Source organism: Pan troglodytes, chromosome 23 (genome assembly GCF_028858775.2).
Source record: "Pan troglodytes isolate AG18354 chromosome 23, NHGRI_mPanTro3-v2.0_pri, whole genome shotgun sequence".
NCBI lineage: Eukaryota > Metazoa > Chordata > Mammalia > Primates > Hominidae > Pan > Pan troglodytes.
The window spans coordinates 47,800,795-47,825,522 of NC_086016.1; the positions used below are offsets into that span (position 1 = coordinate 47,800,795).

A 24,728-nucleotide genomic window follows, 5' to 3' on the forward strand; every position below is an offset into this window, starting at 1 on the left:
CTGCAGCCCTCTGCTGCAGAAGCTGAGAGCACTGGCTCTTGCCCTGGCTTGGGTTGGCCACCCTTGCTGGAGGGTGTTCTGCAGGGACCCTGCTTTTTTCCTACTAGTTCAACTAGTTGTACTATACAAAACTGTACAGTGGTGACTAACCAGGGACCGGATACAGCTTGTTTAGATTTGAGATAAAACCTACTGTTTAATTTCACGAACTTCCCTGGTGAAAGCCAAACTTAGCTATGTCCCTTGTCCTGGTCACTGCTTGGCTGGTGGTGGGGCAGGGGTGAATAAGGCTACTGCAAGGACTGGGAGTGTAGCCTGCGGGAGGCAGTGAGGAGCCTAGCCTAGCATTGAGGAGACTGAGGAGGGGGGCATTTTAAAAATAAAACTATGGCTTCTGCCAAGAAGAGAAAAGCAGCTGATGAAAATCATGTGTTTCAAAGTAAGTAGACTGAGCAATGCTTATTATTTGTGCTGAAGATACTGTCATTTGTCTGATTAGCAATAGAAAACAATCTTATTTTAAAGAGCACAGTAGCTTGTAAGTTCAGTCAGGAAAAGACAAATACACAGCCTCAGAAGACTCCTCTGCAGGGTTAAGCAAATTTGGTTTAGTGCGTGGCATTATCATGAGTCCCCGAAGGCTGTGCTCATTAAAAAGTGTTGACATTTTTTTAGCCCCCCAAAAAGGAAAGAAAAAAGAAGAAAGCTTCTAGTCATGGGAAAGCAGTACGAGAATGTTCAGGTACAATTGCAGATGTTGCATTTCCCAATGAAAATGATGATTTATTCTGAAAAAAGAAATTCACTCACAGTTTACTTTTACATTCCCTGAATTGACCTTCCAGTGAAGCAGGGTTTTCATTGCGTCTTTGGCTTTTAGCAAAGACCAGAAAATAAAAAGACTGTTGTACCCGAGCACATTGTAGGCCTACAGATGCTCGCAGCACCTTCCACCTTGGTGTCCTCCTTGCCAGATGGCCATCCGTTCATTCAGTTCTTCCTTCAGGAAACATTCATTCAGTCCCTCTTGTGTGTTTACACCCATTGCCTTATTGAACCCTGAAAACACCATGAAGCAGATACTATGATTATCATCCGTATGTTGTAGATGATGAAATAAAACTGAGTCTCTAGCTTGCCCAGAGGTCAGAACCAGATTTTATACATGTGAGTGCCTGACCTTAGCCACTTCCCCACACTGCCTTCTTACAAGTCACCGGGAGAAGACAGAGCACATGCAGAGAACCACATAAACATATTCATGTAGTGGAGAAATGGTTCAGAGCTACACATGGAAAAATTTATATGGATAGCTATATCTTTAGCTGGATAACTGGCTTTTAGAATGATAGTGAAACGTTGCAAGATCACGGAATCTCCTGAATCATTAAGAAAAGATAAAATATCACAAGCATCTTTAGTGTTATGTGTATTCAGTAATTCTTTGGAGTTGTATTTATTAAGCCTACCAGATTTTAAAGGCATATAAAATGTAGTAAGATACGAGACACATACTGAAATATCAGTGCAAAGGGAGAATGGTAGTTGAATGGTCAGAAGCGAAAAAGTCTTACAGCCTAGAGATTCAGTTTTTAGATGTGAGCTATAAATTAAAATCTGGCCTTCGTAGTACTAAAGTAAATAAGGACATGATACAATTTCAAAATTCACCTTATTCCCTAGGTGCTTATTCCACACTGATGCTCCTTCCAGGCTATTCCCAAAGAATTATCTAATGACTCCTACTTTACTCCTCGCTTCCCATTCACTCTTTCCCCCCCTTTCTTGTGCATTTTTTCCTTTATTTTTTTAATTCATGAAAATAATACACCTATATGGGGATTTTTAAATTCCAAAAGGCATTCAATAAGGGAACAATATCTCTAGCTCCACTTTTTACACTTTTTAATTCACTCTCTTAGCTATTTCTTCTAGTAGGTACTTTTGTATATCTAAATAATATGCTTTATTGCTGTTTCTTGATATATCAAGTTTTGATGTGACCTGTTTATTTTATGACATGAGCATTCAGCTCCTGTACACCACCTCCTCCCCTCCCTCCCTTGTGCTTCCCCTGGAGTTAGGACTGCACATCCCGTTCCCTGTTGCCCACGCTGTAAATGAGGCTTGGCATCTTCTGAAGTGTTTGCTATTTGAGGTGTGTGTGAGTGTGTGTACGTGCGTATGTGTGTATACTTTACAATGTCCTTGGTCAAAACCTTTTGCCCATCGGGATATTTTTCTTTATTATTTGTTAACACATCTTTATATATTCTAGATTGAAGTTCTTTGTCAGCTACATGTGTTGCTAGTATTTTCTCTTCCCTGTTCTGTGATTACCTTGTCATTTTCTTTATAGTTTCTTTTGAATAACAGAAGTTCTTTACTTTTAGTCAAATTCATCTCTTTTCCTTTATAGTTAAGGTTTTTTGCACGTGTATCTTGTTTTAAGAAGTATTTCTTTACCCTGAGGTTATGATGATAATAATATATTATCTTTTGAATGCTTTATAGTTTTACCTTTTATATATATATGTCTGTAATTCATTTAGAGTCAGCTTTTGTGTATGGAGTGTGTTAGGATCTATTTCTATTCTCTCCAGATGGCACACAATTTTCCTGGCCCTAGTTACTGAAAAGAACATGCGTTTGTTCACTGTAGTGCCACCTTTATCAGAAGTATTGATATAAGTTTTGAGTCTGTTGGTGGACTCTGCTTTCTTTTCCATTCATCTTTTTGTCTATCCCTGCATCAGTATGATGGTCTTAATTACTATAGCTTTCCAATATGTCTTGATAAAGGATAAGTCAGTTCTTCCAATTTGTCTCTTCTTTTGTAACAGTGTTAGGATCATTTTTGGTCATTTGTATTGTTGCATAAAAGTTTTAGAATCAGTATAAATTCTACACATTTGGTCGTGTGCACATGCACATACATGTATATACCTGTACACACACAGATAACCTCGTTTACCACTAACAAAAACAATTTAAAGCCCCCACATACTGAGTTATTCATTGAAATTGCATTGACTGAAATGAATTTGATGAGAATTGACATACAATACTTAGTTTCCAACCCAAGAACATGTTATATCTGTCCACTTATTTAGGATTATTAATTTTCAGTTTTACTCTTTTCTGTGTACTTCTTGAACTCCATTGCATGGATTTTTGTATGTATTACTTTGTTGCCATTCATTTAAAAGTGTTTTTCAATTTTTATTATAACTTCTTTTTTGACTCGTGGATTATTAGAAATTCATTTCTAAACAATTAAGAATTGTTTAGTTATCTTTTGGAGCTTGATTTCTAGTATAAATGCATTGTGATCAAATAGCACCTACTTGATATCCTCTGTCTTATGAAATTTATTGAGACTTGATTTATGACCTAGTAATATGGTCAGTTTTTGCAAATATTCTATGCGAGCATGAAAAGCATGTCTGTTTTCCAGTAGTGGGGTATAGTAATGTTTATACATACATTAGGTCAAGTTTTTAAATGGTGGTATTTAAAACTTTTATGTTTTTACTGATATTTTTGTCTACTTTGATTTATCAGAGAGGTGTTTTAAAATGTCAACCTTTGATTATGGATTCATCTAATTTTCTTTTTCATTACATAAATTTTCCCTTTATATGTTTTGAGGTAAGGTTTTTAAGTAAAGGTGTATGATAGGTCCTGAGAAATAGTCCTGTTATCATTATGAAGTGACCCTCTTTATCTCTAAAAATGATTTTCTGCCTAATATTAATATAGCTCTCCTAGCTTGCTTTGGATTGGTATTTACATGGTACAATTTTATCAGTCCTTTTATTCTCAACCTTTCTGTCTGAGATGTGTTTCTTGTATAAAGTATATACAGTCATGTGCTACATAGTAATGTTTTGGTCAACACAGACCCATATTCAACCTTGGTCCCATAAGGCTGTAATACTGTATTTTTACTGTACCTCTTCTATGTTTAGATACACAGATACTTATCATTGTATTACAGGCGCCTACAGTATTAAGTACAGTTACATGCTATACAGTTTTATAGTCTAGAAGCAGTAGGGTATACCATACCGCCTGGGTGTGTAGTAGGTTACTAGGTAATATAGCCTAGAATGTGAGTACATTCTGTGATGTTCACACAATGATGATATTGTCTCTATCCCCAGTACCACCATCCAGTCCACACTTGCATCATTGCTGGCCCTGAACTTCGGCAGTGACTTCCTAACTCATCTTTCAGTTTCTGCTCCTGCTGGGTCCAGGTGATTTTTGATTCCCCATTCATTCAGTGTGACGATCTTTGAAAACCAAAACTGGATCATTCCTCTCTGATTCTCCCACTCCCCACACCACCTTGCATAAGCGTGCCCCTGTTCACAGAGCCTCCTAGACTGCCCATCATCCTCAGAATAAGCCTAGTCTATCACATTCTAAAAGGTCCTCTTCATTTGTATCCAGTGCTGTTCTCCCCTTCTTCAGCATTCCCCAGGCACACCTACGTTTTTGTTTCTGAGAAGGATCTCAGTTCCTGCATGAAGGCAGTCGTCCAAGCACATCTCTGCTTGTGCTCCTCCTGGGCTCGGTCATCCTCATGCTTCACACCCAGCGTTCTGTGTCTTTTCTCTCGGCTGTGTCCCAGCCGAGATAGGCCACCCCCTCCGATCCCTGCCAAAACTTGTTCTGTTCCTTCAGCTCATCACAGGTTATTGTTAAATATGTGTGCATTTATGTCTGGATTACCCGCTGGATTGCTTCCTAAGGGCAGGGATCAAGTTTTCTGTGTTTCACCTCAATATAAATATACCATTGTCTTGCATGTAGTAGATAACCAAAAAATATTTCTTAGCTAGATACCTGAATGGGAAAAGGAATGAACAAATAAATGAGCAAAGAGCAGCTTGGTGAAATATGTGTATGTGTGCGTGTGCATGTGTGTGTATTTATTTATTTGGGGGGAGAGGGTGGTTCTAAGCTCAAGAGAAATGTCTCCCATGAGTTCTTTGACTCTGGTAAATTAAGTATTCTTGGTTTGTCAGTCATATTATTTAAAATTTGGTTTAACCCATTTTTCTAGTAATTAGCACCATCCAAGTTTTATTGAATTTAATTTTAGTATTTTGTGTTAAAAAGCAATAGATATTTTGGGCATGCTAAGACTAGGAATCAGTGCTGATGTCGAATATCCACTAATAACACCACTCTTCTCTGAGCACTCTGGATAATGTCCTTCTTGGGACAGGAGTGAGGCCTGGGATGCCTTTGGATAGGAGTCTACCCGTGCCCCATGGGACTTCTGCAGTCAGGACTGTATAGAAGATTCCACTTTTGTCGGCCACCCTAGGGGTTAGGAAATCCAAACTGGCCTGTCAGAGCAGATTAGAAGCAAAAACTGCCCCACAGTAGGGGATGGGGCTGGAAGGGTTCCTTTTTCGTTTCTTGGAGGTAGCTTTTAGAGACCACCAGGGATTTCCAAATCCAGGGAAAAGGCACCAGCTACAAGGGGAAGCTTAACTCTGAAGGACCGCCCTGGCTGCTGCCTCCTCAGGGACACGAGCCCAACTAGTGCCCAGCTGTTCACTCGCCCAACTCACTTTTGGGTCACCCACAGTAATGACACAGTAGCCAATGCCATCGGAAAATTCCAGCTCCGCTACCACAGAGGCAATTTCTTATTTGTCAGTTTATTGTGGGATTTTTTGTTGTTGTTGTTTCCAAATAGAAACAGCTGAACTTTATTTGAAGTGTTTTTTCTTTCATTCTTTTTTGATCTGTGTTTTGATCGGTTGTCCTTGATGTGGGTTTTTTTTTTTTTTTTTCATATTGTTTTTACTGGGGGGAGGGTGTGGGGACAGGGTTAGAATGAGAGTCCAGACTGGGTTGTTTTGGGTTTTTTTGTTTTTCTCTTTTTTCTTCCTTTCTTCATTTCTTTTTTTTTTTTTGATTGAAACACCTAATTTGTAAGAAAACAAAATTCACTTCTGTACAGAAATGGAAGAGTTGATAGGAATAATCACTGAACAGTAGTTTTCCGGTAATCCTATGTTGAGGAAGAATGGCACAGTGGCAAGGGCATCAGTCCTGTGGCCGGGCAGACCCACACTCAAGTTCTGCCACTCCTTAGTTTCCGAGCATTGCACTCAATCTCTCTAAGTTTTAGCTTTGTCTGTAGAATGGGACCTACCCCAACAGGGTTATAGTGAGTGTGAAATGTTATCATGCCTATAAAGTGCCCAGAAATAGTTTCTCAACAAATAAGTGTTTTTGTACAAATATCCTATGTAGCTATTCATTCCTATAAGAAAGGTAAATTTTCATCTGTGATTGCACTGTGGGTCAGTGGTGAAACTCAAATAATATCACCGAACAGAATAGAATCCAGAGACAGATTCACACACAGTCAACAAAGGCCTCACTGAAGTTCGCTGAGAAAAGGATGGTTTTTCTCATAAATGGTGCTGGACCAATTTATTGTCCATAGTGGGGAAAACATGACCTGGGAATCCTAACTCACACCATTCAGAAATGTCAATTCTAGTTGAATTTAGAGACCTCAGTGTGAATGGTAAAACAAAAGAGCTTCTAGAAGAATCACAGAAGACTTTGGTTATTATCTTGGATTGGGCAAAGGTTTCTTAAGACACACAAAGGCTAACTTAAAAACACTAACTGTAAGAGAAAGACTTTGAAACGATGTTTGCGTTACATATATCTGACAGAGGATAAGGACTTCTACGAAACAACAAGGAAAAGAAACAATTCAGTTTTTAAAAATGACTCAAGACTTGCATGCCACTTCACAAGAGAAGAAATCCAAATGGTTAGTAAGCATATGGAATGAATTCAGCATCAGTAGTCATCAGGGAAATGCAAATTTAATCCACAACAAGTAACCACTAGACCCCACCAGAATGGCTAAAAGCCCCAACAGTACTCAGTGATGGCAAGGATATGAAGCAGCCTGAACTAATACATGATGGTGGGATGTAAATAGGAAGAATTGCTTTGGAAAGCTTTTTGGTTGGGAATGTCTGCTAACATTAAACATACAGCTATCCTGTGAATCAGCAGTTCCACTCTAGTATATCCCCAAAGAGAAATGCAGATACATGTTTATTAGAAGAGGAGTCCCCATCCCCTCAGCCGCAGACCTGGTACTGGGCAGCACAGCTGGAGGTGAGCAAGCATCAATCACCACCTGAGCTCCGTCTCCGGTGAGATCAGCAGGAGGTGAGTGAGCATCAGTCACCACCTGAGCTCCGTCTCCGGTCAGATCAGTGGCGGCATTAGATTCTCATAGGAGCGTGAACCCTATTGTGAGCTGCACATGTGAGGGATCTAGGTTGCATGCTCCTTATGAGAATCTAACTAATGCCTGATGATTTGAGGTGGAACAGTTTCATCTGAAACCACACACCCACATCCGTCCTGGAAAAATTGTCTTCCATGAAACAAGTCCCTGGTGCCAAAAAGGTTGGGGACTGCTGCATTAGGAGACATGTGCAAGAATGCTCACAGCAGCCTTATTCTTCAGAGCCCCAAAGTATAAATAACCCGGATGTGCAGTAGTGGAATAGGTAGTTAAATTGTGGTGTGTTCATGTCGTGGAATACCATACGGCAGTAAAGAGGAGTGAACTGCTATGTGTAACACATGGATGAATCTCACTAGCATGATACTGAGTGAAAGAAGCCAGATTCAAAAAGACCATGTACTGTACAGTTCATCTATCTGAAGTTCAGCAACAGGCAGGATTCATCTATGGTAACAGAAGTCAGAATAATAGTTACGTGGGGTAGAAGGGTAGGGATTGGCAGGGGAGGAGGGTGCTGGACATGTTTTCAGTCTTCCTGTGGTGGGAAGTCACATGGAAGTACACGTGAAAGAACTTACCTAAGATGAGCAGTGCAGGTAGGACATTCTGTTGCACTCCTATTAAAATTGTTTAAATCATTTATTGAGTGCTTTTGGTATACCAAATCCTGTGCTACATTTTCAGAACAGTTCTCTTTGGGTTTTTCTGTTTTGTTTTCACTTTTTTCCTTTCCCTCCCTCCCTCCCTCCTTCCCTGCCTTCCTTCCTTCCTTTTTCATGGTGTCACTGGAAGAGTCCTCTTTGTTGGAAAAAATTGTTTCCATTTTACAAGTGAGAAAACTAAAGCTCTTGAGAGTTAAAGTAGCTGGTCCAAGCTCTCCTGGCTTGTGATGGGACCAGGGTGTAAACCCAGCTTTCTCTGACTCCAAGGCTTTGGTCCTAATTCAGACGTTTAAACTCCACACAGGTCCTTCATCCATGTAAAAGATGAATGTCAGTGTTTCTTTCCATTGTAATTCCTTGAGGGACAGGTGACTATACATCTGTGTTGGATACAAAATCTTTCATTAATCCTACTGAGCATCTAGCACGTAGTAACCACTCAATAAAATTCACTGTCTGGCCGGGCGCAGTGGCTCCTGCCTGTAATCCTAGCACTTTGGGAGGCCGAGGTGTGTGCATCACTTGAGGTCAGGAGTTCGAGACCAGCCTAGTCAACATGGTGAAACTGTCTGTCCTAAAAATACACACACACAAAAAAATTAGCTAGGCATGGTGGCACGCACCCTTAGTCCCAGCTACTCGGGAGGCTGAGGCAGGAGAATCGCTTGAACCTGCAAGGCGCAGGTTGTAGTGAGCTGAGATTGTGTCATTGGCACACCAGCCTGGGTGTTGCAGCAAGACTCTATCTAAAAAATAAATAAATAAAAATTCACTGCCCTATTTTGATCTTAGATCATAATCAGGAGAAAGTGCTGAGCACTGAGATAGTAGCTCCTTGGGAAACAGATACCTCTCCCGTTTCCCCTCTTTCCTCCTTTTAGACTTCGGTCATGTATGTCTTCCTCTCAGAGTTCTTTCTAGATCCCTTCAGTGAGCTGAGTGCCTCCATTTGGTGTGTTATAGTTGGGTTGGGTGGCTGTGCCTCTCCCTGAACACGACACACCAGAATACCCAGATATGTAACCTTTCCCCCAAGGAAAGTTTATCCCAGGCGGGAACTATGTCATCTTGTTCCCGTACCCTGAGTGCATTCCCAACATTGGACCCTGTGACCCCAGGGGACTGTTTCCAAAATGTGCTCCAAAGCATATTTTGTCTGTAGTATCTTAATAGGTAATATACGGGGAAGCCTTCTTTTAATAAAATGTGAGAAAGCCTGTGTGAAGCAGGTGTTCTGGCTTGCAGAACCTCGTGGAGTCTTTATTAGTCACATGTGCATTTTGGAGTTTCCATTTGGGAAATTCTGAACTGTAGTGCCACATCTTTGGGAATGCAGGAATCTTAGAATAAACGTAGGAACATGTTCTGTTCTGTACTCTTCTTGGTGGAGAATCTAGCGTGGTATCAGGCCTGCCAAACAGCAGCCGGAAGGAGGCTCCTCAGGGAAGTGTCTTAACCACCTCGAGATGGCGCAGCTGGCTAGGCTCGGTGTGGTTTGTAAAAGATAGCAATGTATTTCCATGCCAGGAGCGCCTGCTCTGTGTTCACAAAGCGATGTGTGTCTGCTTTCATATCTCATTCTGGCCATCCTGACATTTGTTGATAACAGCGAATGACTAGGACATCTTCCTGCCAAAGCCAGCCTTTCTTCCTCTGGAGGGGCGGCCTCTCTTCCACTGATTTCTACATTCTCAGCATTAAACAGCTTATAAGCACTATGTGTTAATTGTCCAGTTATTGAAAACCCATTAGTGCTGTTTTGCTTTTAAGAGAGAATCTTTTTGGTATGGCTTCCCATTGATTTAACTTTTTTTTTTTTTTTTTTTAAGACAGAGTCTCACTTTGTCGCCCAGGCTGGAGTGCAATGGCGCGATCTCTGCTCACTGCAACCTGCGCCTCCCAAGTTCAAGTGATTCTTGTGCTTCACCCTCTCTAGTAGCGGGGATTACAGGCCCATGCCACGACACCTGGCTAATTTTTGTATTTTCAGTAGAGACGGGGTTTCACCACGTTGGCCAGACTGGTCTTGAACTCCTGACCTCAAGTGATCCCCCCGCCTTGGCCTCCCAAAGTGCTGGGATTACAAGCGTGAGCCACCCTGCCCAGCCTTAATTTTTTTTTTTTAAGTTGTATAGTAATTCTCCCACCCTCAACTAGTGTGATTTATCTGCGTAAGCCAGATCAATGAAGACAAACAAGTGCACACACAGAAGGTGATTTCACAGGTGAGCGGAGGCCTCCCAGGGCCCTGTGTGAGTGAAGGGAGCTGATTGCCGGGTGCAGGACTGTGAGATGAATTGGTGATGCTCCCAGCCCAGACCAGTAAGAGCAGCCCACCGCCACCAACTGCCTCCACTACACAGATGCAGGAGTCACCATTCAAACAGACTCATCCCTAGTGAAAGAGTGAGGGGGACCTGCTTTAGCCAGCTCTCCTAGTATCCTAGCAACGGGCTCCCAGGGTGAGAAGCTGGAAGTTGGAGAAAGACATGCTGCAATGCATTAGCTTTCAGAAAAGAGACTTCCTTTCCTCGCTCCGGTGACTTGGCAGGTAGTCAAACTGTTTTAAAATGAGACTGTACAAGTAAATATTCCAAGTTGTGCTCCTTCAGGTTTTGTCTGCTTAGCTTTTGGTTTTGTGCCCCTCATTTTCTTACACCTCCAGAATCACAGAGGCTAGAAGCTAAAGCTGTGTCAGCACACGGGAGTTTTACAGTGTACGGACTGGCAGACAGCCTGGCTTCTTTCCAGGGCATTACCAGTTAAGCACTTGTGTGTCTTTAGAGCCATGGTCACTGCGTCCCTCTCTCTGCCTCAGGCCTCTGTGTTCCTGCAGGCCGGTGCCTTGTGTTTGTCCTGCCAAGCCTGGTTGCTCAGCTCTCCCTGGCTCTCAGGAGTCAAAGCGCATCTGGTTCTGCTTGTCTGGTTTACCTGTGTTAAAAGCAAGACTCTTCATGCTTATTCTCACATCAGTCAGAAGATGCCAGCCTGTTGTTTTTCAGAGCGAGGTTCTCAGTGTGAGCCATGTGGGCGGTCCTTTTTGGTTTGAAGGTGACCACCCTCGCTTTCAGCGGACCGGGGCGGGGATCAGGGATCAACAGCCCGGGGCAGGGATCAGGGATCAGGGGGCAGGGATCATCACGCAGGAAGCTGTGTGAAAGAGGTGTGGGAAGCTGCTTCCCTGGACTTGCTCTCGGTTACTTCAGCTGCCTGTCTGCCGTGTTTTCCCAAGTGTGCTTCTCAGTGGTTGCTGTTAATGTTCTAAGGGCCACCATGTAACGTTTATTTGAAAACAGAAACAAAACTGTATGTGGACACTGATTGCCTGTTCCTAAGGATCTGCTCCTTAGAGCCAAGCCCCGTGACTGATGCAGGCTGATGGCAGCACCCTGGGGCCTGACCTTGGTGCACTGTGTCTCTGGCTTCTTTGCATGCCTAAAACTTGCGTAGTCTGACACGTAGGGAAAACATGAGAAATCCATGCCTAAATAATTTCACCTTAATCGTCACTATTCTAGACCAGTTGTAAGCTTGCTAGCTTAAGAAAGTATTTTAAATTTAGAAGCTACATGCAATACTTGTTTTTCAAAATTGTTTACTCAAACAGTACATTTAACAGAGTAGCCATCCTGCATTCCTCCTGGTTTCTCTGTAGTATGAAGAATAGAATAGAAAATAGAATAGAATAGAATAGAATAGAATAGAATAGAATAGAATAGAATAGAATAGAATAGAATAGAATAGGCTTTTATAATTCTTAACTTTGTATTTTAGAAATTTTGTATCTGATGTATAAGATCAGATCATAAGCCTAAAGTAGCCTAAAGTATAAGCTCAAAATCCACATGCCTGATGGTTTCCTTCAAATGCTGCCTCTGTGGGTAGGAAGCACACTCTGATTCCACTGAGCCTGTCTCTGCATGGAACGAACACAAAGTTCGGTAGTCACAGGACACCCTTGCCGTGCTGCATAATGATGTCTCACTCTGTCCCCAGGTGGCTTTACCAAGCCACATCATTGACGTATTCATTGTAGTTGACTCAGAACCACTAGGGCACTTCTGTGATCACAGCAGTCCCATGCAGGAAGCTTTACCTTCAGGAAAGCTGCTGGATTGAGACTGGAAGGAAGTGTGACTGCCTGTGCATGAAGTGCTGAGATGAGTTCTTGGCCTGTGGTCTGTGCTTGTATACATTATTATTATCATTTAATGTATGTATTTTCTTACGAAGTTAATTATTTGCCAATTTTTCTTTTTGCATTAGATTAATTAAAAACAGCAGTGACTTTTGGATACGTTGAGAAAGTTAATACCTTTTTAAATTGCGAAACTTAAATACCATTGCCACACAGATTATATATTTTGTGAGACACTTGAGAGACTGGGTAGCCAAAGTTTGGCATAAAGGAACATGTTCCAGTAACCCTGATAATTGTCAGGATTTTTGTCTAAAAAGACCTTAGTCACATTTAGCAGTGACCAAGGGCCTGGTCAAAACGTGAGTGTGTCACAGCCATTCAGCACTGTTGGACTGTAACTCCTGGGCTGTTTTATTTTGAGATGATCATTTCTATCAGGATCAGGAAGTGTTCTATTCTCTGTACCAGTTATTCTAGGACCAATACATTAAAAAGCAAAAACGTATTGGGCCTGCTGGATTCTGTGAAGGGTTCTTCGAAGGAAAATCTCTAATGGGACTTATAAGCAGGCACTCGTTTCCTTATCCAGGAAATGAAAAGGCCGTGTGCTACGGTGGGACCACCAACCTAAGGAAGATGCAAGCTCTGATCACCGTCTAGTTGGAGAAACAGGCCATTGTGATAATACAGGACAGAACGCTAAGGGGTGGTGGAAGAAAGGATGGCCTACTCAGAGGCTCTGACCCAACCTGCACATCTCTCATTTGTGTTTCTTCTAATGATAAGTGACTTGGACTCTGAGCAACTTGGAGGGAATTCAGAGGTCTGCTTTTCTGCCTGGAGTTGACTGCTTCTTATGGAGTGAGACGGGGTGGCTGGAGGAAAAGGGAAGCCTCTGGCTGCTTTGGGCTTTCTGATCCTTGTGGTTTTGTAGATCCACATTATCCCTTCATTGGAGAAAGTATAGAAATAAAGCTAACTTTTAGATGTGCTCACCTTTTCAACTCTTACCATTCTTTAGTCTTAAAATCTTCATTGAGGTCAAGACAAAAGATGTTGGACCCCGTGGCCGCAGGCATTGCCAGGGTGGTTTGCTTACCCCGGCCATCCCAACAATGGTGGTTGGTTTTTGTGAGCTGCCGGGAAAGTCGTCTTGGGGAATGGACAGACCTTTTCTTCAGGGTTAACTGAGCACAGCCGAAAACAGGCCCTGTGCTGTGAAAGAGCCTCAGTGGTGGACAGAAGCCAGGGAAAAGCACGAATAGAAATGGTTCGAGTTTCTATGAGAAGGACCCAGCCTTGCCTTTAAGATTTTTCACCTGAATATGACGAGACTTAACTTTTACAAGAGAGTCTTGCCTTCGTCTTTGGAAAATGACATAACTTTAACATTCTCCAAGAAGCTCAGAGAATGATGACTCTGTCAGATTCAGATACAGATGTGCACTTTCTGACTGAAGATAGGAAAAGCCTGTAGAAAAGTCAAAATATTTTCCCAGTTTTTTGAGAGAAGCCAAAGTGTATCAGAATCAAAACTACTTCCTTTGTGTTTCTCTCCTAAAGCACTTGTAGAAACGAGTACAATTACCAGGCGTAGTGGCTCACGCCTCCCAGCTATTCAGGAGGCTGAGGCAGGAGGATCGCTTGAGCCTGGGAGTTTGAGAGCAGCCTGGGCAACTTAGTGAGACCCGTCTCTTTAAAAAAAAAAAAAACAACGAACCTAGCACAGTTTCCTCCAGGCATAATTAGGAAGCACCAGGAAATCCTAATGGGTTTTCAAGAAGAAAATGATGATTGTGAAAGACCCCAACCTCCTCTCCCTGCTAGGTTTCTGATGCAGAAAAAGCAAGTCAGGCATCTGAGCTGGGAAGGCACTGCACATCATGGCGACATTTGTGAGTCTATATCCAGGATAAAAATTACTTGTTCAGTTGTATGTGTTGAAGTAGTCTCTCTCATCCGTCTTAGTACCTCATGGTGTCTTATTTCATTGAGGTGTAACTTACATATAGTTAACTGCAAGTTTTAAGTATACATCTTGACATTTAGGGGCTGTATTTCTTGGTGCTGTCTACCTGATGCAACCTGTGAACTGCATTTGGCAGATCCCCTCACACTTCAGGTCTCACTTCAGTCATCCTAGTTTTTTTAAAACTTCTTGTTTTTATTTTGAAATGTAACGTGCATACTGAAAAGTGAAGCCAATATATATGTATACACTTGGCAAATAATTATAAAGCAGACATCCACATACCAACACTCAGGTCGAGAGACAAAAACACTGCCAGCCTTCCCTGAGGAGTCCATCCAGTCCTCCGCTGGCCTGACCAGCACCAGGCCTTCCCTGCTTTTCCCCAGCGTCAGCTCCAGAGTGTGTCTAAACCATGTCTGGTAGATTGGCCGTCTTTGAAGTTCATATAAACGGAATCATAGCCTGCATTCTTTTGTTTCCTGTCATTCAAAATCGTGACTGTGAGATTCACCAAAATTGTGTTTGGTCTATTTTATAGTATTTCATTGCAAGAAATTTTTAACATTTTTGCATTCTACTGTTGGTGGATATTTGTCATATTTCCACTTTGGGGCTATTACAGTTATTGCTGTGAGCATCTTGGTACATACAGTGCATGTGTCCTGCTACACATATGTGTGGGTGTTTTTCTAGGCATGGGATTTCTGGGCTTCAGGGCATGTATATCTTTATCTTAGATGATGCCAAACTCTTCAGAGTAGTGGTACCTGTTTTCCATCAGCAGTATATGAAAGCTCCTTTCACTCTGCCTTCTTGCCAACACTTGATGCAGTCAGACCTCGTAATATTTGCCATTCTGAGGAATATAATATGTTGTGATTTTATTTGAATTTCTCTAATTTTTTTTTTTTTTTTTTTTGAGACGGAGTCTCGCTCTGTAGCCCAGGCTGGAGTGCAGTGGCACGATCTCGGCTCACTGCAACCTCCATCTCCTGGGTTCAAGTGATTCTCCTGAGCCCCACGAGTAGCTGGGATTACAGGTGCCCGCCACCACACCTGGCTAATTTTTGTAGAGATGGGGTTTCATCATGTTGGTCAGGTTGGTCTTGAACTCCTGACCTCAGGTGATCCGTCTGCCTTGGCCTCCCAAAGTGTTGGGATTACAGGTGTGAGCCACGGTGCCCAGCTGAATTTCTCTAATATTAATAAACACAGTTCTGTGATTTTTGGCTATTTGGATTTCTTGTGTCATGAAGAGTTTGTTCAGATTTTTTGCCCATAGTTAGGTGTTTTAAAAACTGATTTTTAAGAACTTTTTTCTATATCCAGGATAAAAATTATTTGTTCAGTTGTATGTGTTGAAATAGTCTTTCCCATCCATCTTTGTTCTTACTTTCCTCATGGTGTCTTGTTATTTCATTGAGGTATAACTTACATAGAGTAAACTGCAAAATTTTTAAGTATACATCTTGACATAAGTACAGATGTATGTACGCATCACCCAGATGGAAATACAGAACATGCCCATCTCCCCAGAAGGCTTCTTGAGTGTCCCGTCTCCCTCACTGTCAATCCCCAGATGTAACTTCTGTTCTGACTTCAATGATGTTTTAATGAATAAAAATTCCCAGTTTTAATGTAAAATTTATCAGTCTTTCCTTCTAGGTTTAGTGATTTTTGTGTCTCTGAGGTCTGAGGTCATAAAAGTATGCTAAAGGCTTTACAGTTTTGCCTTCTATCTGGATTTGTAATCTATCAGAATTGTAATTCTTATTTATGATGTACAGTAGGGATTCTGTCTTTTTTTAATTTCCCCTGTGATTATGCAGTTGTTTCCGTTTCAGTATTTAAAAACCTTCATTTCACCCTTGGCTCTGCAGGACCGCTTTGTCATAAATCATTGTCCTACAGGCATGATTCTGTTTCCTGTGCTGTATTCTCTGTCCCTGGCCTGATACTATACTCTTGTAATCATCGTGACTTTATGATCTTGGTATCTGGTAGGGCCAATTTTGAATGTTAACCAACTTTTCATATATTATCCTTCTTATATGTTGCTGGATTCAGTCAGTTGCTGTATCATTATGTTCATGGATTTATTCGGCAGGTGTTTATTGAGTAGCTGGTACGTTATGTGCTGCACACTGTTCTAGCTGCTAGGGATACAATGGTTGATCAAAAAAGAGACACTGTGTGCTCCCATGAAGGTTTCAGTATGGTAGGTGGGCACACCCCCTGCTAGGCTTGGGGGCAGGCACTCAGGTCACCTGGGAGACTCTGTGCCCTCAGCATCTTGTGACGTGCCCTTGCTGGGTCTGTCACTTGTACTTTTTTGTGAGCTCCTTGAGAGCAAAGCACATCATGTTTACTTCTTCGTTTTTTGTTTGTTTGTTTGTTTTGGTAGTCCCTGGCACATGGTGGTACAGTGGGTATGCAGTAAGTTCTGGAGCAGGGACTTACCTTCCTACCTTCCTTTGCCTTCCCCACGCTCTTACCTGCTGAGTGTAGTCAGCCCGTCCTGTTTTCCCTTCCGGCACTCTGGCCACCCTCTTCTAATATCCCACACTGCCCCTGCAGCTCACAGAGACCTGCACATACTGTTCCTCTCACTGGAGTTCTCCCCTTTCTACATTTGGCCAACTCCTACTCACCTTTGAGTTTGATTTAAATATTATTTATTTAAGATAAGTCTTTCATGATCCCAACTCAAATTTAAGGCCCCCTTTTTATTGTTTCACCTTATCCTGTAATTTAACATTGTAGCTTTTATAGTACTTTGTAATTATGTGTTTATTTCTCTGCATCTAACTCTCCTCAAGGCACTAAATTGATATTTAGAGTAAACATAGGCACCATCTCTGCTGTGTCCCCCTTCCATAGTGATTGTCTTTACTTTCCATCCCTTAGTTGAAAATTGGTAAAGGGAAAATGAGGAAACTCTAAGAATCGTGTCATATTTAATGAAATCTTCAAGTGGCATCAGATGCAAGTTGGGAACAATGACTTACAAAGTGCAGTAAACACATCACATATCCATGGGTATATGGTGGCAGCTAGAAAACAAATTTGTATTGATAACTGAATTGATAGAGGTTTTTATCTATGGACCGAGGTGATGTGATCTAGCTTTTTCTGTGATACCCAGAATCTATAACCTTTGTTGACCTCAAGATAAAGACCTTGTAACAACAACAGTAATAACAGATTTGTGTGGGAGAGGGTTCAGGGAAATTCATGGGTAGGAGGTCCCAGGAATCTCCTAGACAACATTTGTACTGAATCTGATGTAACTGTTTTGGTACGCTGAATGAAGTCCACTGAAGTCTTGCAATGTCCACAAGAAGGCTTGAATGGTAAAGTGGAGTTAACTTCTGTCAATTTCAGCTCTAGCTCAGTAGCAGCTATTCCTCTTCCATCCCCAGTCCTATGGCAGACAGCTGTACACTGTTCCTAGAGCATCTTGCAAGCAGCTTGTGGGAGCCAGGTAGGGTGGGCCAAAAAGACCCTGACATGCAAATATCTGGGGTCAGTGCTCTGATTACTGATTTCAGCTTTTGATCACAGAGGTACAGACAAAGGAGTGGAGACCATTATTGTTGCATCTACCCCCATTGTTGTAAGTCCTTCCACCTCTGGCTGAAGTGGCTTTCTGGGTATTTAAAAGGCCAGCACCCTTTTTCCCTCTTCCCTTTATTTTTCTTTTGCATCTTTTGGGAACCAGGCATTAAATACTAGGACATTGAAAAATAACTATATATACAGGGAAAATTAGAAAGTTACCATAGATTCCCAGGGAATAGCATAGGCTCAGAGAAGACCTGAGAAGATCTTAAATTTACACCTCAGGCTTATCCTTGGCACAGAGAAAGCCTGCAACAATCCAGAAATAATAATAATAATAATGAACAGTAACAAAAGTAGCAAACACTTTGTCTTAGAATCTGAATTCTAGAGTTACCACATTATTAGAGTCAGATGTCCCATTTAAAAAACAATCATAAGGCATACATAAGAAACAGGAAAGTAGGCCCATTCAAGGGGGAAAAAATGAAACAAACAGAAACCATTCTTGGATTCATCTACTATATTTTAAAGCAAGGGTCTTACTAAAGATGCTCAAGGAACTAAAGGAACATGTGTGGAAAATCAATAAAACAATATATGGACAAGCCCAGGTGCAGTGGCTGACACCAGTAATCCCAGCACCTACCAGGGCAGATGGCTTGAGCTCAGGAGTTTGAGACCAGCCTGGTAACATGGCAAAACCCCATCTCTACAAAAATTAGCTCCAGGCGTGGTGGTGTGCACCTGTAGTCCCAGCTACTTGGGAGGCTGAGGTGGGAGGATGTCTTGAGCCCAGGAGGTGGAGGTTGCAATGAGCTGAGATTGTGCCACTGTGCTGTAGCCTGGGGAACAGAGCCAGGCCCTGTCTCTAAATCAAAACAAAACAAAAAGCCCAATATGGACAAAATGAAATGTCAGCAAAGAGATAGAAGACCTGACGATAAATCAAAGAGAAATTCTGGAGCCGAAAGTACAATACCTGAAATACATTTACTAGAAGGATTCGAAGACAGATTTGAGCAGGGAGAAGGAAGCTAGGACAATGGAAAATATTAAGTCCAACAAGCAGAAAGAAAAAAGGTTGTAGAAAAGTGAACAGAGCCTAAGGGATATGTGGAACACCATCAAGCCAACCAACATACGCATTGTGGGAAACAAGGAAAAAGAGAAAAGGGCAGAGAGACTATCTGAAGAAATAAGGACTGAAAATTTTCCACATTTGATGGAAGTCACGAATATATACATCCAGGAAACTCGGTGAACTCCAAGTTAAGATGAACTCAAGGAGACATATTATAGTCAGAGTTTTGAAAGACAGAGATAAAGAGAATCTTAAAAGCAGCAAGGAAGAAGCAGCCCATCACATGCAAGAGATAATCCATAGGATTATCAGCAGTTTTCTTATTAGAAACTTTGGAGGCCAGAAGGCAGTGGGCCAAAATGTTCAAAGTGCGAAAAGAAAAAACTGTCAACTAAGAATCGTTTATCTGTCCAAACTGTCCTTCAAACATGAGGGATAAATTAAGGCATTCACAGATGAACAAAAGCTGATGGAGTTTGTTACCACTAGACCTGCCTTGCAAGAAATGCTCAAGGTAATCCTGAAGGGTGAAATGAGAAGACAACAGACAGTAACTTGATGCTATATGAAGAAATAAAGATCTCAATAGAGATAAATTCATGAGCAATATACAAGCTAGTTTATAACTTCACATTTTGTTTTCTACGTATTTTAAGAGACTAATGTGTCTAAAAGGATTACTAGTTTATATTTTGGGGTACACAGCATATAAGGTTATAATTTTTTTTTATGTTAACCGAAAGGAGTAAACAGAGCTTTAAAGGAGCAGCATTTTTGGATGTTACTGAAGTAAAACTGGCATAAATTAGAATTAGAGTATTATAACTTTAGAATGTTAAATGTAATCCCCATGGTAACCACACACACACACACACACACACGGCTATAGAATATACACAAAAGGAAATGAAAAAGGAACTTAAACATTTCAGTACAAAAAATAAAAAGAAGACAATAATGCAAGAAATAAGTTATAAGACATATGGGAAACAAATAGCAAAATGACATAAATAAGCCCTTATCGGTAATTATTTAAATGTAAATGGATCAAGCTGTGTAATCAAAAGACAGAGATTAACAGAATGGATAAAAACACTTGATCTAACTGTACTGTCTACAAGAGATTCAGTTTAGATCCAAAGACACAAATAGGTTGAAAATAAGAGGTTAGAAAAAGATAGTATAAGGAAGTGGTAAGAGAGAGCAGACGTGACTAATATCAGACAAAATGATTTTAAATCAAATAAAAGTTGCAAGAGACAAAGAAGAACATAATATATTAAAGTTTCAATACAATAAGAAGATATAACAGATATAAACATTTGCACAGACCGATAACAGGCCAAAATATATGAAGCAAAAACTGAAGGAAGAAATAGTTCTACAGTAATAGTTGGAAACTTCATTACCCTACTCTCAATAATGGATAGAAGAACCAGACAGAAGGTAAGTAAGGAAACAGAGGACTTAATAAACAAACTAGATCTAACAGACATACACAGAACACTCTATCCTACAACAAGAGCATATACATTCTTCTCAAGTGCACAGAAAACATTTTCCAGGATAGAGTGTATATTAGGTAACAAATTAAGTTTTCATAGATTTTTAAAGATATCATACAGAGTATCTTTTCTGACAACAACTGGATAATGTTAGATATCAGAAATAGAACTAAAACTGGAATATTCACAAATTTACGGAAATTAGAAAACATACTGTTAACCAGTACATCAAAGAAGAAATCACAAGGGAAATTAGAAAATACTTAGAGGTCAGCTGGGTGCAGTGGCTCATACCTGTAATCCAGCAGTTTGGGAGGCCAAAGTAGGAGGATTGCTGGAGGCCAGGAGTTCAGGACCTGCCTGGGCAACATGGTGAAGCCCCATCTCTATTAAAAACTTAAAAAAAGGAAAAAAGAAGAAGAAAAAAATATTTAGAGACAAATGAAAATGAAAAGACAACATAACAGAACTTATGGGACACAGCAAAAATAATGCTAAGGGGGAAATTTTATAGCTATAAATGCTTACATTAAAAAATAAGAAAGTTCAAAGAACTGGATAAGGACATAGACAAAGTAAACCCAAAGCTAGCAAAAGGAAGATAATAAATATGAGGGCAGAGATAAAACAAACTAGAGAATAGAAAAATAATAGGGAAAATTATGAAAACAGAAGTTGATTTTTTAAAGATCAACAAGAGTTGACCAACTTTTAGCTAGGTGGACTAAGGTAAAAAGACTCAAATTATCAGAAATGAAAGTGGGGACATTACTACTGATTCTACAGAAATAAAAAGGGTTGCAAGAGAGCACTGTGAACAATTGTACATCATCAGTTTGGATAATGTAGATGAAATGGACAAATTCCTGGAAACTCAAAACCTATTATAAAATATAGATAGACCTAGTTATCGTAAGTACTATAGTACGTACTATAACTTACTAGTTATAGTAAGACAATTAAATCAGCAATGAAAAATCTCACAAAGAAAAGCCCTAAACTTGATGCCTTCACTGGTGAATTCTAGCAAACATTTCAAGGGGAACTAATACCAATCCTTCTCAAACTTTTCCAAAAAAATTGAGGAGAAGAGAACACTTCCTAACTCATTTTATGAAGCCAGCATTACCCTGGTACAAAAGCTAGACAGAGACACTACAAGAAAACTAAAGACCAACATCCTTTATGAACATGAATTTAACAGCATACTAAAAGAATTACACACCATGACCAAATGGAATTTATTCCTGGAATGCGGGGGTGGTTCAACATACTGAAATTGATCAGTGTAATACCACATTAGTAGAATGAAGGGAAAGAAACACATGATCAATTCAGTTGATGCAGAAAAAGCATTTGACAAAACTCAACATCTCTTCATGATAAAAAACACTCAGCAAACTAGGAATATAATGAAACTGCCTCAACATAATAAAAGCCATGAAAACCCAACAAGTGAAAAAATCAACAGCAAACATAACTCCATGATGAAAGACTGAAAGCTTTTTCTCTAAGATCGGGAACAAGGCAAGGATGTCCACTTTCATCACTTTTATTCAATATCTTACTAGAAGTTCTAACCAAACCAATTAAGCAAGAAAAAGAAAAGGCATCCAAATTAGAGGAAGAAGTAAAATTATCTTTTCACAGATTATATGATCTATGGGAAACCCTAAAGATTCCATCCCCCTCATACACAAAAACCATTAAAACTCATGTTTTAATGAATTCAGTAAAGTAGCACTATATAAAGTCAACACACAAAAATCAGTTGCATTCTATTTACTAATACTGACGGAATGGAAATTACAAAAGCAATTCCTTTTATAATAGCATCAAAAATAATAAAATACTTAGGAATTAACTTACTCAAGGAGGTGAAAGACTTGTACCATGAAAACTATAAAACATTGCTGAAAGAAATTAAAGGAGACATAAATGGGAACAGATCGCATGTTCATGTGTTGAAAAAGAATGTTGTTAAGATGTCAGTACTGCTCAGAGCAATTACAGATTTAATGCAAGTCATGTCAATATCCCAATGAAATTTTTTGCAGAAATAGAAAAACCCTTTCCAAACTTCATATGGAATCCCAAGGGACATTGAATAGCCAAAACAATGTATAAGAAGAACAGAGCTGGAAGACTCACACTTCCTGATTTTGAAACTTACAATAAAGCTACAATAATCAAAACAGTGTGGTACTGACATGAAGACAGACATCTGGACTAGTGGGACAGAATAGAGAATCCAGAAATAAATCTCCACAAATGTAGTCAAATGATTGCTGAAAAGGATGACAACATCATTCAGTGGAGAAAACGCAGTCTTTTCAATAGTTGGTGCTAAGGAAGCGAGATATCCAGGTGCAAAAGAATGAAACTGAACCCTTACTTAACGTCATATACAAAAATTAACTCAAAGTGGATTAAATGTAAGACTCTTAGATGAAAATACAGAGCAGAAGCTTCACATGACATTGGATTTGGCAGTTATTTATTGGATGTGATACCAAAGGCACAGAGAGCAAAAGGAAAAATGATAAATTGGACTACATGAAAATTTTAAAATATTTTGCATCATTCAACAGAGTGAAAGAATCATTCAACAGAGTGAAAATGTAATCCACAGAATGGGAGAATATATTTGCAAATTATTTATTTGTTAAGGGATAGATATCTAGAATATATAGAGAATTCATAAAACTTAACAATAAAACAACCTCATTCAAAAATGGACAAAAGACTTGAGTACACATTTCTCCAGTAAGATATACAAATGGCCAAGAAGCACATGAAAATATACTCAGCATCACTAATCATGAGGAAAATGCAAATCAAAACCACAATGAGATACCACCTCACACCCATGAGGATAGCCACTTTACAAAACAAGAAAAAAAAAAAACCAAGTCTTGGCATGAATGTGGAGAAATCAGAACTCCCATGCATTACTGATGGGAATGTAAAACGGTGCAGCCATTGTGGAAAACGGTTTGGCAAGTCCCCAAAAAGTTAAAGATAGAATTACTATATATATGATTTAGCAATTCCACTTCTGGGTATATACCCGAAAGAATTGAGAGTAGTGTCTCAAAGAAGTATTTGTACGCCGTGTTCCTAGCAGCATTATGTGCAGTAGCCAAAAGGTAGAAGCAACCCAGGTGTCCACCAAAGGATGAGTGGATAAACAAAATGTGGCCTCTACATTTACTGAAATGTGAGTCAGCCTTAAAAGGAAGGCAGTTCTGACACACACTACAACATGGATGAACCCTGAGGACCTTACGCTTAGTGAAATAAGCCAGTCATACTGTGTCAGCTTATTTATAAGAGGTACTTAGAGTAGTCAAAATCACAGAGACAGAAAGTAGAGTGCTTGCCAGTGGTTGAGGGGAGAGAAGAAAGGGAATTACTGTTTAATGGGGACTGAGTTTCAGTTTACAGGACGAGTTGCGGAGACGGGTGGTGGTGATAGACACACAATGTTGTGAATGCGTTTAACACTACCAACGTGTACTCTTTAGTATAGTTAGGATGCGAAATTTTATGTTATGTGTACCTTACCACAGTAAAAAACAAAATTTGGAGAAAAATAAATGTAGGCAGCAACTGTACCTCAGACTTTTCCTGTATGTCTCAGATCCTCATCAGGGGCCTGAGCACAAAATAGTTTTCTAATTAATCATTCTTCAGGGTCAAAAAAAAAGCAAACAGTTCTGTCTGTTTAACAGTAATATCTGACATTGAGTGCCTCTTTTCATGCCAGGCATTGTGATCTTATTTCATCTTTGCATCCATCCTATGAAACAATATTTTTATCTTCATTTTATAGAGGCGGGAATTTAGGCAAATGGTTTTATAACTGGCTAGGGCCACCAGCTGTTCGGCAGTGGAACAGCAATGCAATTTGAACCTCAACTTTCTGCCCACAAGGCCCAAGAACATAATCACTTTTCTGTACTATTGTTTGACATATTGAGAGATCATTTTGTCTCCCCCTCATTGGCGAAAGGATGTGAAGTCACGTGCCTGATAGAGGAGTGTGGTGGCCTATAAGCCCACCCAGAGCCTGTGCTGGAGCTCCACTGTACCCATGGCTCTCAGGTGCACTGAGTGTGTTGTGCACATGGCAAACACCCCCTTCCGTCACCTGTACCCACTACCTGTCCAAGTTCACAGGTGGAACAACTGCCTTGGTAAAGTTGTGTAAATTGCCCAAAGCCGTGCGGCTTGTAAAGTGGCAGAGCCAGAATTGAACCCAAGTCTGTATTATTCCAAAATTTTATTCTCGCCATTATGGACTCCTGCTCCCTTGCTCCACTCTCCACGCAGCTGCCCACAAGAGCTTCTTAATTTTTCTACTTCAGCTCTTTCGATGAGTTCTCATTGTGTTAGAATGCAGTACAGCAAGCTCCTTACCATAGCCTAAGAATCCCTGAAGGAGCTGGCCTTGACTGACCTCTGCTTCTTTTTATCCACTCTCCCTCA

General features: G+C 40.4%; 1 protein-coding gene across 1 annotated transcript in view; it reads left to right on the plus strand.

Moving 5' to 3' along the window:
* Positions 1 to 24,728, plus strand: part of ATXN10 (ataxin 10) — a 175,272-nt gene that overhangs the window by 138,852 nt on the left and 11,692 nt on the right.